We start from the raw sequence: 14557 nt of genomic DNA, 5'->3' as shown, positions 1-14557 counted from the left end.
ATGATGGAGAGACCGTCTTCCTCCAGAGGAGGGCAGATCTGTGCGTTGTCGGGATGAAAACGTCATGTTCCAGGGCAAAGGCTGGGCAGGCGTGCCTGTACTCCATTATACAAGACTGCGGTTTCCTGAGCTCGGGGTTCCTCTCCTGTAATGTGATGCACTGTGTATGCTGGTGTCACCTGGCCCCGAGGGAACTGGTGCACGACACTGCTGAGACTCTGGCCACTGCTACTGCTGTGAGTAACAAGCTGTCATTTGTCCTGACACAGGGGTCTCACCATCCAGGAAACAGGCAGGCTGGCTGAACTTGCAGGGAGGGTAAAATCAGACCCTGCACAGTCCTGGTCACCAGTTCTAACACCAACCTACTACATTTCCTTGTCTCACTGCATGGAACCCCTGCTGTGCTGGGCACGATGAAGAAGACAGTCCCTGGACCAGCCACCGTCTGGTCCAGGAGAAGGTCTCAGACAAGCCCACGAGTGGCCAAAATGCAGGGCAAGGAACACAAGAGCCGTGAGAAGGTCAAAGAGGCAGGATATCATGCCTGCTGGAAGCTTCAGGAGAAACTTCATGGAACACTGTAGATTTATTTTAGACTTTGGAATTGGCCCATCTCCGTAAATAATAATATGGAAAGAGGGGACACTACCTAACACCATCCCCCGACAACCCAGATGTAAAGCTTTCACAGAACAACCCAATTCGTTTTTTTGTCTCTTAAAAGATTCCTCTTTTTTCTTTCACATCCCTCTGGATTAAAATCACACCAACATAAACAGATGAATGGATAAAGAAGATGTGGTGTATACACACACACACGCACACACACACTGGAATATTACTCAGCCATACAAAAGAATCACATTTTGCCATTTGCAGCAACATGGATAGACTTGGTGGTCACTATGCTAAGTGAAGTAAGCAGACAGAGAAAGACAAATGCTGTATGATATCACTTAATGTGGAATCTAAAAAACACAACAAATTAGTGAATACAACAAAAAAAGAAGCAGACACACAGATACAGAGAACGAAGTAGCTGTTACCAGTGGGGAGAGGGGAGTAAGTGGTACAAACTATTAGGTATAAAATAAGCTACAAGAATATACTGTACAACACAGGGAATATAGCCAATATTTTATAATAACTCTAAATGGAGTATAACCTTTAAGAATTGTGACTCACTATATTGTACACCTGTAACTTATATAATATTGTATAGCAACTATACTGTAATAAAAAAATTTAAAAATAAAAAAAGGACACAAAAATCATACAGACATGCAGAAACAACCCACCAGAACACATGTACAAGAATGTTCATGGCAGAATTACTGAGAATGGCTGAAACGTCCATCCATCCACCATGGGTACCTCGTGGTAGATCCACACCAATAAGAATGAATGGCCTCTGACATGGGCCACAACAGGAGAGACACCACAGACAGGATGTGGATCCGAAGAAGACAAACACGAGGGCTCCACCTGTCCTGGCCCCGTACAGCCATACGATGGGTCAAACCCAACAGGCAAAGCCCATCTACGGAGCGGGAAATGAGACGATGGTCACCCTCGTGTGTGTGTAGGGGAAGATGTGGGCAGTGATGGGATGGGGCCCGGGGGCTTCCTGGGCTGCCGGCCACCTGCTGCTATTTGACTCATGTGCTGGTCACCCGTACGCTTAGCTAGAACTTAGGAGTTTGCACTTTGTAAGTGTATGTTAATCAATAAAATTTACCCCCCAACCCCCCGCAAACAACTCATTTGAATGGTTTGTGAACGCAGAGGTCAGATCAGGAAGTATGAGAAGAAGTCACCAAGGAGCAAGGAGACACTTTCACCCGTGTTATAGCCCAAAGAGCGGCCCAGCCCTACAAAGTATGGGATGCCGGCATCCAGAGGCAGCGAGGCACAAAAGGACCCATCCGGTATCGTCTCAGTATTTTTTTTCCCCAAACAGTATCTGCATTATGATGACATGCGTGGCCGACTTCCTGGCCCATTCTGGAACACAGGAGAGTGTGTCCTCAAAGATCCCCGCTACTGATCACCTGGCTCCTGCCCTTGCTGAGCAGGGGCGGCCGCATTAGGATGTTAATCCGCGGAGCCCCACGCCAGTGCCTTGATATGGAGATGTGTGTGCCCACTGGGCCGGCTGATTAGCGCGAGCGTCCATGTGTCAAAAGCGCCAGATTGTTCCCAAAGAATAATTTTAGCTTTGCTTACGTCCCTAAAGTGTAAGAGTTGATTTGAAAAGGTACTTACCTCCACCATATGCTATTTTTCTTTAAACAATTTGCATTTCAAAGTGAATATGGCATTTATAGCTGAATGAATATCAGTATGTTGCCTGATCTCACACGAGCATGAAAAAGATGCTGGTTTTCTATTGAACAAGAATGTTTTCATCCACCAAATGACATCAAAGGGAGAATTCCTCTTTTAAGCTATAGGCTTATTACATTAAAAATAGCCTGTTCTGAGTTTTTAAAATATAACCTGAAATAAGGTTTTTCATAGCATTTAAATAGAGATTCATCAACAATATATATATATATATTTTTTTCTTAATACAGAATTCTGCTCACTGCACATCCTGATTCTGTTCTACCTTCAATAATGAGACTTGACCCTACCAAGGCTTCAACTAGGAAAACAATATTTGGCATTTGACTTATTGGTGAAACAGCCTGGAAAAGGGCAGAAACTCTTGGTGATGGTGATAATGAAGTTTCTCGTACACTGAGAGTGGAGGAGAAAAACCCAAAGAAGATTCTATGAGCACGTGAGTGTGGAAGAGACATTTATGTCCATTGTGGGACTTTGTAATTTTTTTAAAAAATCATAATTACAGAAATAGGATTGATAGGAACTCACTCTTCCCCTCTAAGGCCTCACCCTCTGACATAGCGATTGCTCTTATAGGCCCTTTTTCATTCCTGTGTGGCTTCAAATGTTAGAAAAACTCAGAGTTCAAGGCTACTGTGCAAACCTACAGCTACACCGTGCCCCATTCCGAGTGCGGGCGGGAAAACCAGGTCTGCGGGAATCAGGACTGGACGACCGAGGCTCTTCTAATGGCCACATCACTTCAAACTAGGCCTCCGCCATCTGTTCCGTCCTCTAATTATAAACCCAAAAATAATATAATTCACCACACTACCATAAAAAGTGAGATACAAGTGATTTAAGTGCCTGTGAGGAGGGCCCATTCGCCTCACTATTTGCATTGGAAATCTGCCCTCCTTTTGGCAACCAGGATTTCAGGCTAAGAGGATTTTTTTTTTCCAAGGACACCTTCAGTAGCTTTTCTTAAAGATGCAGGCATTCAGGACTCCACATTATGTGATACTTGTTTTGTAAAAGTGTGCAATTCAACACATCTACTATTGAGATAGGAATCTTGTGTTTCTCAGAATGCTATGCATTTTATTATTTTTTTGGTTATAGGTTTTCTGCAGTATGCTTACCAGAGAAAAAAGAATGTACAGAGTCCAGACCCAGTGGTAATGACAAATGTAATTACTACTAAACGCAACACTGTGGCCATGCCCAGAATTAAAAATCCTGGAACTAGATAGTTCATGGTTATTTCCTAAAATGTAGAAATAGCTCATTTTATTCTGATTTCTCCCTGTTCTAATGATGCTGTCATGGGGAAAAAATGGGAGTATGTTTTGTTCTATAAATTACTGAAACTTATTTTGCAAGGTTATGCAGATACACAAATAAAGTAAAATAGAAGTATACCAAAATCCCATCTAATAGATCAACTCATTACTGAACATATGCATACATTTTTCTTAATTATGACAATAGAAAAGATGTAATATTCTATAACACTTCTGTATTATGACTTCCCAGCCATTTCCCCATGTTGTTCCAAAACCTTCAAATAATTTCAGACATATAACATCTTACAGATTTAATGTAGATAACTTACACTGCCATTTTCCTACATCTGGATAGTTTTGATTGCTTGCAATTTCTCATCATTATAAACAATACTGCAAAGGACATCTTCTACTTTTAGACTTTTCCTTAGGCTGACATCCCAGAAGAGTTATTATTGGGTTAAACAGCATTAACATCTTTCTGACTCGTGATATATGTTATTAATTAATTTTCTTAATGACCCGTGGGCTAAAAGAAGATGGAACCTGGGCATCCTGAAAACAAGTCAGTTCAGAATTTGTAAAATGGATAGAACAGTAACAATGATGATAAAATGGAGATAATAATGATGATGATCACAATATGCCCCCTGTGGTTAATACAAGGACCAAATTACATAAAGCACTTCGTATACTGCAAAGCCTCTGAAGATAGTAGTTGTTATTAATTTTGCCAACAGTGAGTTGTCCTTTTCTCTACAGTTTAATTTTTTAGCAAAAACGGTGATACTGCTAATTTTGTTTGACTTTAAAATCTAAGAAGTCTGGATATTTTACTCCTGTTTCTCTCGTGGCGGTGTCTCTTCGTGTGTAAACTGCTCGGACTGTTTGCCTCCTATCTGTGTTTTGGTGTCCTAGTCATTCATCACTTCACATGAGCCCAAACACTCATTCACCGATGGTGTTTCTTGAACACCTACTCCTGTATATGGACCAGTACAGCATTTAGCATTGGGACAACTCGGAGACACTCTTCCCACTCTTAGTCTCCCCAAATTCCAAAGGTAATGCCGAAGTCATCAGAAGTAGAGTTTATAAAAGGAAAGACAGAAAGGAAAGAAATCATGTGCTTGGGACATAACGCAAGCAATGGATGAATGAGATTACCTGACGGGCAAGGACAGGTGAGCTACAGTATCCACGGTCCTGCTTACATCCCATCCCTGGGATGCAGCTCCACCCTGGGGATGGATAGAACTTGGTGTTTGGTATAAATTAAGAAGAAAATATTAAGCACAATCAGAAGGTAAGTTCTGATATTTGGAAAGAGTTTAAATATTTATTGCAATGACAAAATCTGCTTTTTCCAGTTGGGTGGCCCAGCATTCATCACTGCAAAACGACACCTGCACTTCTCATCCTGCCCATTTATATCTATCTGCCTGAGGAACACTTGCTACTACGGATTCTGAAGGTGTCTATGGAGAGTGTCAGCATAATGCTTACTTATGCTTATGCACATGATGCTTACACAATGCTTACTTACCTACAAGCCATTGCTTGGTACGGGTTACATGAACAAGTTTATATGCAATACAGTTATAATGAGGTATGGTGACATTACACAAAAGGAGGCTAAAACTAAGGATTTTTTTAAGCAATAAACTATGAATATAGCACTCAAGTAATAATGTTTTCTAAAACAGAAAGTCCAAGATGCTCGTATCATCTTCTCTCCTAGTTTCTTATTTGGTTCTATGCCCCCGACAACTTAATTCAATAGTTCAGTTTCCTCCTTTGCCATGCATAATAGTCCTGTCTTTAAAATATTCTTTCTCCTCCATGTGATAGCTACAATAGGTGTGTTTTGCACAAAATTCAGTGTGACCTGACAGCACTGCTTTGAGGGAAGTCTTCCCTGGCTCTCACTGAATTTTACAAGCCCTTTCAGGGAGGTGGCCACACAGCCCCGCCCCCAGAAATGGTCACTTGGACTTCTTCCTCTCTCATCCAGGCTTCACAGAATCATCTCTCAGAACTGAACAGAGAGAGCCATTAGGGGGTGAGGGCACTGAGGAACTCCATGTTTGCAACTCTGATGATGTGAAGGGGGGCTGCTTGTTTGTGGGCCAGTATGTTTTGGGGTTTAACCACTCACTAGGAATATTCCAGAGAGAGAGGCGCGGTCTCTGTACGTGTGGTTTCTCAAAATGCCAGGCCACAAGGTTCGGAGCTGGTAAATCATCATGACTACTTGGAAAAGTTCTCCTCTGCCAATATGGCAATGATTATGGAGCAAGTGGGCCAACCACAGACTTGACTCTAGCACAGAAAGGCTCTAACCCAAGGCCCTGGTCCCAGCCGAGGCCCCGGCCAGCTACCTTGCTGAAGGCCATTGGGTCAGTGAAAGCCGCCCTCTTTCCTAGAGCTCTTCCAATGCTGACCATTTTCCCAATCTTGAAAGTATCATGTCAACAGCTGAAACACTATTCTTCACTGAACACACACATTTTTGAGAGGGGGGGGGGAAGTTTCTAAAGCAACTTTTATTTACTGATCGGGATATCTGTTCCCACAGAGATGTATGGCTCAGTATCCCCATCATCCTTCTATGTTTTTAACGGAAATCATCAAGGATTAACTTGCTTTTGTCAGTTCTTACAGAAAAGAACACTCCATTTAGAGTTCAAATGATTGAAGACAGTTTCCTTAAACTGGAAGGTATGGCTTTGATTTATATGTGAACTGTACCCCAATGATCTTGATCACGGAATGTTGCAATGGAGGAACCATTATCTGAAAGCAAACAATACTTACTCTCAATATTTATCACTTACAGCTCACATGATGGGCGATACTCAGGAATATTTACTTAATGCAAAAATAATTGCTAGGTCACGAAGCTAGGAGAGGATAACAAAGGAAGAGAAATAATGGTCTACGCCTCAAAGAGTTTACAATTTAATGATGGAAACAATGTAGCACACACTTGCCTAAATCTCAGTGGGAGAAACGTCTAAACATAGAAACAACTAACAGTAAGAAGGCATTTCTCCTAAAAGCAGATGCCAAAACGCTTATAAAGAATCAAATAATCACTTTAGAGCCATTTCATTTCAGATGTCACCAACTTCTTCAAGTTTTAGTCTTAGAGAAACCCCACAAAACGTTTTTAACCTAAAAATAATGAATTATTAATTCGCCGTCAAAACCTACTCCAATAAAACCTGGTTTATGGAAGCAGACATCATCACGGGATACTGATTTGGGGGAGTATTCTCCAGCAAGTTAATTCTCCACCAAGAAGGCGATCATCTGCAAGTGTTCCACCAAAGCTGCTAGAAGGGTGTTTGGCCAAAGCATCCAATTTCTGTTATCGGTGGATTCGTGCTGTGAACAGAATCCAAAGTGTGGGAAATAAGCTGGTGACCAAGGGCTCTGATGTCCTAACGAGCCTGCGACTCGACCCACCGGGAGGAGACCCGCTCACCCGGTGAACAGACTCCGGAGTTACGAAAATGTCTTCTAGACCATTTGAAACTAAACAAAGAAAAACTTTGTTTCTACAAGACAACCACGGATCTAGTTTTGATGTTGCGTGTTGCGTTATTATTTTTTTTTTAAATAGCTATTACCACGGTAGCAGCAGCTTAGCGACTCAGCGTCTGCAGTGTGAGCAGTTTTGATAAACAGCCTCTGCGGGCCACACAACGGGGATAATGTATCCTTAAGTACCGCCAATGAGCTGCCATTCTGCACAGCCAATTACTTCTGTGCGTCTGTCACTCAAAGGAAAAATGACTGAGCCCATTAGATCAAACCTTTGTCACTGTTCCTAATGCACTCTTAGGCCTCATTAATCTCCGGGAGCAGCAACAGAGCTGCCGGGGTCTCATTGCCTCCCCCGACCAGGCCCACGTGAAGCCTCTCATCTCTCCCCCAAGTGTTCCGCGTTAATCAAGCTCTCCGTATTACCCCAGTCCCTGTCACGGCGGAGAGCGCGCTCCCTCTTAAATGCTCTCATTATGACCCATCTTTAGAGCCGGCTAAGTGGAAAAAAAAAAGAGAGAGGGAGAGAGGGAGAAAGAGGACGGGAGAGAAAGAGGAGAGGAAAAAGCAAGTCCGATCACATTAATATTCATGACACTAATTAGTATTCTAGGTCACTGAATATTCATGCTATTAGTTGGGTTTTTTATGGGTTTGCTGGATGCCCTGATTACTGAAGTGTGGAGGGACACAGCATGGTTGAGACTTTCGATGTCCATGGCGGTTCAATACTCAAAACACATTGAGATCCCTGCCCCCACCCCTGGAAAATCAGCCTCAACCCTCCAGACGGCTTTCATATTTTGAAACCGCTGGGGGCCTGAGTGGGGGGAGGTGGAGGACAAGGGGGAAAGGTCTCCCCGTCACGAAGGTCTCAGCATCAATCTGGTTAGGATAAAAACACACCCACAGCTGCAAATACCCAACAAAGACACACTTTAGGGATGAGAAGATAGCTGTCATCTAGGAAGCAAATGTCGCAACCAGGAGTTATGGCGAACACAGGAATAAAGAGAGGATGGACACACAGAACTGGAGCAGGGCCCCCCATGGAGATCCAGGGAAGTCCTGAAGGGCATTTCTCTGGCTGCCCAGCTCACTGCCATCATGGGGGGAGCTGTGGGTTGCGGGGCATGGGTTTAGTTGATTCTGACCCACTATGTCTACTCAAAGGCTAAATAAACACTTCATGGCATTTACCAAAATTAATTCAAAAACATAATTTCTCAACCCTCTTCCTTTCTTTTCTTCACTAGTGATGAGCACGACTATTATGATGGATTCCTGATACAGTTCTGAAGAGTCACCCCGGGTCAGGCTTTGGAAAGGCATGCAGTGTGTTATCCTTTACAAGGATGGGGGTAGGCACTGTTTTCCCATCTTCAAGATGAGGAAGCTGGGGTTTAGGTCCTAAGATGGGGAAGGTGGGATTCAGTTTAGTGTTTCTGACTCCAAAGCCCCTACTGTTGGCCATTATGTTTTCCTGCTTTCTACTGAAATGTCAAAATACCTGTCAGAGCTGAAACAATCCTATATTCTGTCATATATGAATATTATTCTACCAACCCACCCAAAAACTCATGTCAGAAAATATTTTTGGACATTTGACCCACTTCTCTGGAAGCATCCCTGAAATGACAGTTGGGCAGACTCTAAAATGTGGTTTCTGATGGGTTCCCATTAGAATGGCAATGTAGGTTCCATGCTGAAGGAATGGAAATGGCAGATACTGCCCTGGGTATCCTCAGCAAGTGACCTTGGAGGAAAGGGAAGATGTGATGGGGAAGGGGGAATTTAACCAGGCCTGAGTAAAGAAATATCTTCTGGATTCTTCTCCTCCTTCTCCTTCTTCTTCTTCCTGAAGTAGATGCTTAAGTAATTTTTTCAGAAATCCATTGAGAGGGAAATGTTCTATATCCCTGTATGTGATCTAAAAATGTCTTCACACTTGATTGATAACAGTTTGGCTCTACATAAGCTTCTAGATTCAAAATTATTTGTTCTTGTAACAAATACAAGGTGTTACTCTTGAGAAGGTCAAGGACTATCAGAGTTTTCTTCCTTGATAGGTAACCTCAGTCTTCCCTTATCTTGGATGCTTTTGGGGATTTGTCCATGTTTACAGCTTCCTCTCCCATCCAGTTTGATACTTGACTCTTCAGATGGGAAGACACTGGCATTTCCTTTGTCACCTCTAGCATGTTTTCTTCTGTTATATTGCCAACAGTATCTTTAAGCCAAGTTCTTTATAGTATGTAATCCATCTACTGAAATTTTTATTTTTGCAATCTTTCTCCTTAATTTCCAAGAACTCTTTCTCCCCAGGTTTTTCTTTTTTTTTTTTAACAGATTATTTTTTAAATTTGTTTATTTATTTATTAATGGCTGTGTTGGGTCTTTGTTTCTGTGCGAGGGCTTTCTCTAGTTGTGGCAAGCGGAGGCTACTCTTCATCGCGGTGCGCCGGCCTCTCACTATTGCAGCCTCTCTTGTTGTGGAGCACAGGCTCCAGACGCGCAGGCTCAGTAACTGTGGGTCACAGGCCCAGCCGCTCCGCGGCATGTGGGATCTTCCCAGACCAGGGCTCGAACCCGTGTCCCCTGCATTGGCAGGCAGATTCTCAACCACTGCGCCACCAGGGAAGCCCACCCCAGGTTCTTCATGTCATCTTTTGTTTGTTTCATTTTGGAATACAAAAACCAACCTCTTAAACCTTTCCGATGATACTAGTTGTAATTTCCTCTTAAGTTCTCTTTCCCCAAATTATCACTCTCTTTCTTCCAAGATCAGTTGTCCTTTTGCTTATGTTGGTCTTTCGTATTTTGACTGTTGGTTTCCACAAACGTCTTGGTTGTCCACTCATGTTGATGAATAAGAGCAGGGCTGAACAGACTCTGCAGCCCTGGGGCACGTGTGTGGCACGTGCTGACTGGCGGGTTCGTCTTTGACCAACAATACAAGTTCATGGGCGGGCTGGCACACCTCCATTGCGTCCCTCATGGTCAGAGCTGCCCTTCCTTGCCATTCATTTATGTTTCCCTGTGACTACGCAGAGGTCTGAGTTTTCCAGCCTGCTTCCTTCTCTTGCAAGCATGAGCACCCACATCAGGGTATCCTCCCCAGGCACGCTGCTTACTTTCCCAGTGGGGATGGTGGCGGGGATGCCGCTGGTCAACTCTTCCTGAACGTGTCCCTCAGCCTGCAGTGCCTGCATCCCACAGGTGCCCAGTGGAGCCGGGAGCCACTCCATCTTCACCGCAGCTCTTCTGCTCTGGTTAACTCGCGAGCCCCAAAATGAGACCCAGGCTGCGTTATCAGTATGCAGGTATGCAGTATCAGGTATGACAATGTGTTTTTCCTCCTCTTCCCCAAGTCCCTGGCGAAACTCGGTATTAAGATCATCACATTTCTAGCATTTTAATGTTTGAAAGGTAGTCAGCATTCCAATACTGGCAAACCACTCCCCGATACTAGGAATAACATAAGACCACCATCTCCTGCAAGTAATTTTCTATCCAATTGCTCCTTTTAGACCCTTTAGCAATTATCACCAGCTTCAGTGGTCTTGCTTGTGTGTTTATCTTCTGATGCTTCCACCCCCCCCCCATTGGAGTGTAAGCCCTTGGAGGGAGGGTCCCCTGAATCTCCAGAGCACTAATCAGGGCTGGGCATGCAGCAGACTCAATAATGATGGTAAGTGAATGGTACAGGAGGCAAAGCAATAAGGTATCCAAATCATTAAATTGGTTGGGAGAAACTAAAAGTCAACATTGACATACAGTTAGGCATCATAATGTTTGCAATATGGAATGCATTATGACTGCACACTAGAAAACCAAGAGAAACATCTGGATAATTATTCCAACTAAGGAAGAGTTCAGTAAGATGGCTGGATATAAAAAATACAAAAATTAGCATCTTTCTTATTTCTTACCAATTAGATGATAGAATAGACAACCCCTCGCCCCGCCAAGTATCAGCTTCACATTTCACCAAAAATTATAAAGTAATAGAATGGATTAACAGGACACATACAGGATCCAAATGGAAAAAAGTGTTAAAACTTTACTGAGGGGTATATAATAAGTTTGAATAAACTGGGAAAGAACTGTGTTCTATGATAAACTCAATATAGTTAAGATGTCAGTTCCTCCACAATTAATTCATAGATTAACAGCAATGCCAGTCAGAGTCACAATGAGATTATTTTTAGGGGGAAGAGAAAGGTTTCAAGTTATTCTGAAGTTTACTGGAAAAAATAAATGGTGGCAATAACCAAGAAACACTATAAAATAAAAGAGTAATATGAAACCATGTTATATGTCACATTACCAGATATAAATTGAGCCATGAATCTAAGACAATGTGGTAAATCCACACAATGCGGAGAAAGTAGGTCAATGGAATAAATTTTCAAGCCCAGAAACATAGCTAATTTGATTAAATGAGTTAGTTGTGCAAGAAAGATGACAAATAGAATCAACAGGAAAAGGAAATAACAAAGAGAGAAAGAACAATTAGTTATATATTTGAATAAAAAGTTTGACTAGATTTCCTATTATATATAATAGACCCAAACAAATTAAAGGTGGATTAGAGGTTAATTATAAAAAAGGGGAAAAGGAACAACAATAAAATTATAAAACTCTGAAATACATATATATGAATTATGATCTTATTTCAGGATTATTAAAGGCTTTCTAAATATCTAAAGTAGAAACTACAGAAGTACAAGTCTTATGATTTGATTACATACTAAAGAGGGGGAAACTCCGTATGTAAATAGACTATAAAGTTCAAAAAGCAAATAGTAAACTGGGGAAATAGCTGCAAAATATATTACAAAGTGTTGATATCCTTAATATACAAAGAGTTCTTACATGTCAATAAGCAAAAGACAAGCACCTAGTGCAACAATGGGCAAAGGATACATCTACACAATTACAACACAAGAAACACACAAAACCCATAAATATATGAGCTGTTCAACCTCACTACTAACTGAAGAAATCCAAATAAACAAAACACGAGATATTTTTATTGCTTATAAGATTAGCATGGATTCTAAAACTGTGTAGAGGTGAAATGAGCACTCACTTTATGGACGGAAGGGTATTTTATATAAAACCTTTCTAGAAATGAATTTGGAAATATGTACGGAGAATCTTGTAAGTGTTTATATCCATTGGCTGAGTCACTTCACCTATGGACTTTTATGCTAAGACATTAATAAGTTACACACAAAGATTTCAGTACAAGTGTGTATCAGGTCTATGTGAATGGAAAAATGACTAGAAGGGAAGGCACATAACATTGATCTAATTCATAACATGGAGATAGAAAACGAATTTAAAAAAAGCTAAAAAGAAACAAAGATGCCCAGTTAATCCAGAGGTCTAAAACAAAATGGCAGAATTCAAATGAGTTGAGAATGAAAGATGAGGTTAAGTAGTGTGTTAAGTTCTTCGGCAAGTTAGCTCTAAAATAACTAATACCTATCTTTAGCTAAAAGTTCATCACTTAAAAGTAGCATCCATTTACTTCAAATTAAATTTGCTGGGTTGGAATTCTTCACGTGAGAGAGTTCTATGAACAATAGGGTAGAGCTCTGGGTGATACCAGCCAAGGAGGTCGCCCACAGGCTTAGCTGAGGGCACGACATCCCTGAGCACTGCTGTGACCATGAGGGACTTTCTTCCCCCAAAGTGGCGCTGTGCTCCTGCGGACATCATATTCCCACTTCCAAGTCCCTACATGTGATCCAAAGAAGATGAAACATCTACCAGGCTCCTTGAATGGGGATTTACCCAGCTTAGGGTTGAAAGGATGTGCTGTAATAAACCGACCATGGGTGTGACCATGGAAAAGGGATTTCAATCGTGACCCAAATCTTCCCATTCACCCCACAGCAAGAATCTTAAAAAGAAAGCAACTGGGCATTGAAAACTCAATCCCTAGCCGAGGCCCATGACATAACCTCCTCTGGGGATATGATAAAGTTCATATGGCATTCTGTATTTTCTATTTGTTATCAAACATTACATTTTCCTTAGGACAGTAAGTGGCAGTTAAGCCCCAAAGAACGCAAATCTCAAGATGACATTTCAAACTCCAAATCTTACATAGCTGACACTTCTTCAAATCATCAGGACTCTTCCCTCATCCTATGTGCCTGGCAAGTTCCCATGCTTTCTTCACACCCCACACAGGCATCCCCCAAGCCCTGAAGCCTTGCCCCACCTCCTGGGGTGAAGCCGAGCACATCACCCCTGGGCCTTCACACCTCCTATGAGCTGCTGCACTGCACCGGCACATCTGCTCATCTTTCCCACCTCCCAGAGGGTGAGATGCCAGAGGGTAGGGATTATGCCTCATTTTTCTGTACCCCCAGGGCTCAGGACAGTGACCGGCACACATTAGAAACTTCATACATGCTTGCTGACTTGAACAACACATGGATAGATGTGTCACAATGGTTAGAAGGGGAAGTGGAAAGTCGGTTATAGGGTGACTGCCTCGCATAGAAGTTCTGGACGTCAGAGATTCTGGATCCACAGAATGCACAATTCCCGGCACAGAACAGGTGCTCAGCAAGTACTTTTTGAACAAATAAACAAATTAATGAAGACATTAGCTTTTTATTCAGTATAGAAAAACTTTTTTTCTTGGGCACTTTTCTCTCTTCCCATCCCATGGAGTTAGCACACCATCTAGAAAAGGAAAACTCATGTATCACTTGGAAGGAAGGTCAGCAGGTCATGAGACCACATAAAGTAACCGTATCACCTTTCTAGAATGAACTAATGTCTCTGTTATCAGAAAGGCCAGGTTTATTTTGATTAGTCACAACAGCTGATGTTTGTATCGTGCTTTATGAGTTTCCGCAGCACCTGCCGTCACACCTCTGTGATGGGGGCAGGGCCAGGCAAGATCAGCCTAATGTAAAACATGGTTCAGTTACCTGCTCAACACCACGCAGCCCCGGGCAGTAGAACCCAGGCTGCTGGACCCCAAATTCTGTCCCCTTTTTCTTACCCTCCTTTTGCCAAACACTGTCATTCACGCCACGGAACTGTGGGGTCAGCATCATTCCTCTTTTAAAGCATTTAACATTTCAGAAAGGAAAAAAGGCAGCATCTTTAAGAAGCAGAGACATATGCTAGGAATGACTGCAGAACAGAAATCTATTTTGAGAAGATCAGATGTAGGTTGGAGACAGGAAAGGAAACAACTGAAATCTGTGAAGGGATTCCATATGTTGGAGGAGTTTGAGTTTGTTGGTGGAAGACTTAAAGCGGTTCTTACCACCTTTTCTCTGATAAGCGATCACGGGAAGGTAAAAGCCACAGCACAGTTTGCCAAGACTCTTAAACAAAAACAAACCACGACACTC

At 42.3% G+C, this 14557-nt stretch overlaps 1 protein-coding gene across 10 annotated transcripts in view; it reads right to left on the bottom strand.

Annotated features, from left to right (window-relative positions):
• Nucleotides 1–14557, bottom strand: part of AGAP1 (ArfGAP with GTPase domain, ankyrin repeat and PH domain 1) — a 549508-nt gene that overhangs the window by 171517 nt on the left and 363434 nt on the right. The gene's annotated exons all lie outside the window — the stretch shown is intronic.

This window comes from Balaenoptera musculus, chromosome 7 (genome assembly GCF_009873245.2).
Source record: "Balaenoptera musculus isolate JJ_BM4_2016_0621 chromosome 7, mBalMus1.pri.v3, whole genome shotgun sequence".
NCBI classification, from domain to species: Eukaryota; Metazoa; Chordata; class Mammalia; order Artiodactyla; family Balaenopteridae; genus Balaenoptera; species Balaenoptera musculus.
Note: the sequence above shows the minus strand (reverse complement) of the source record. Positions and strands in the feature narration are given on the sequence as shown.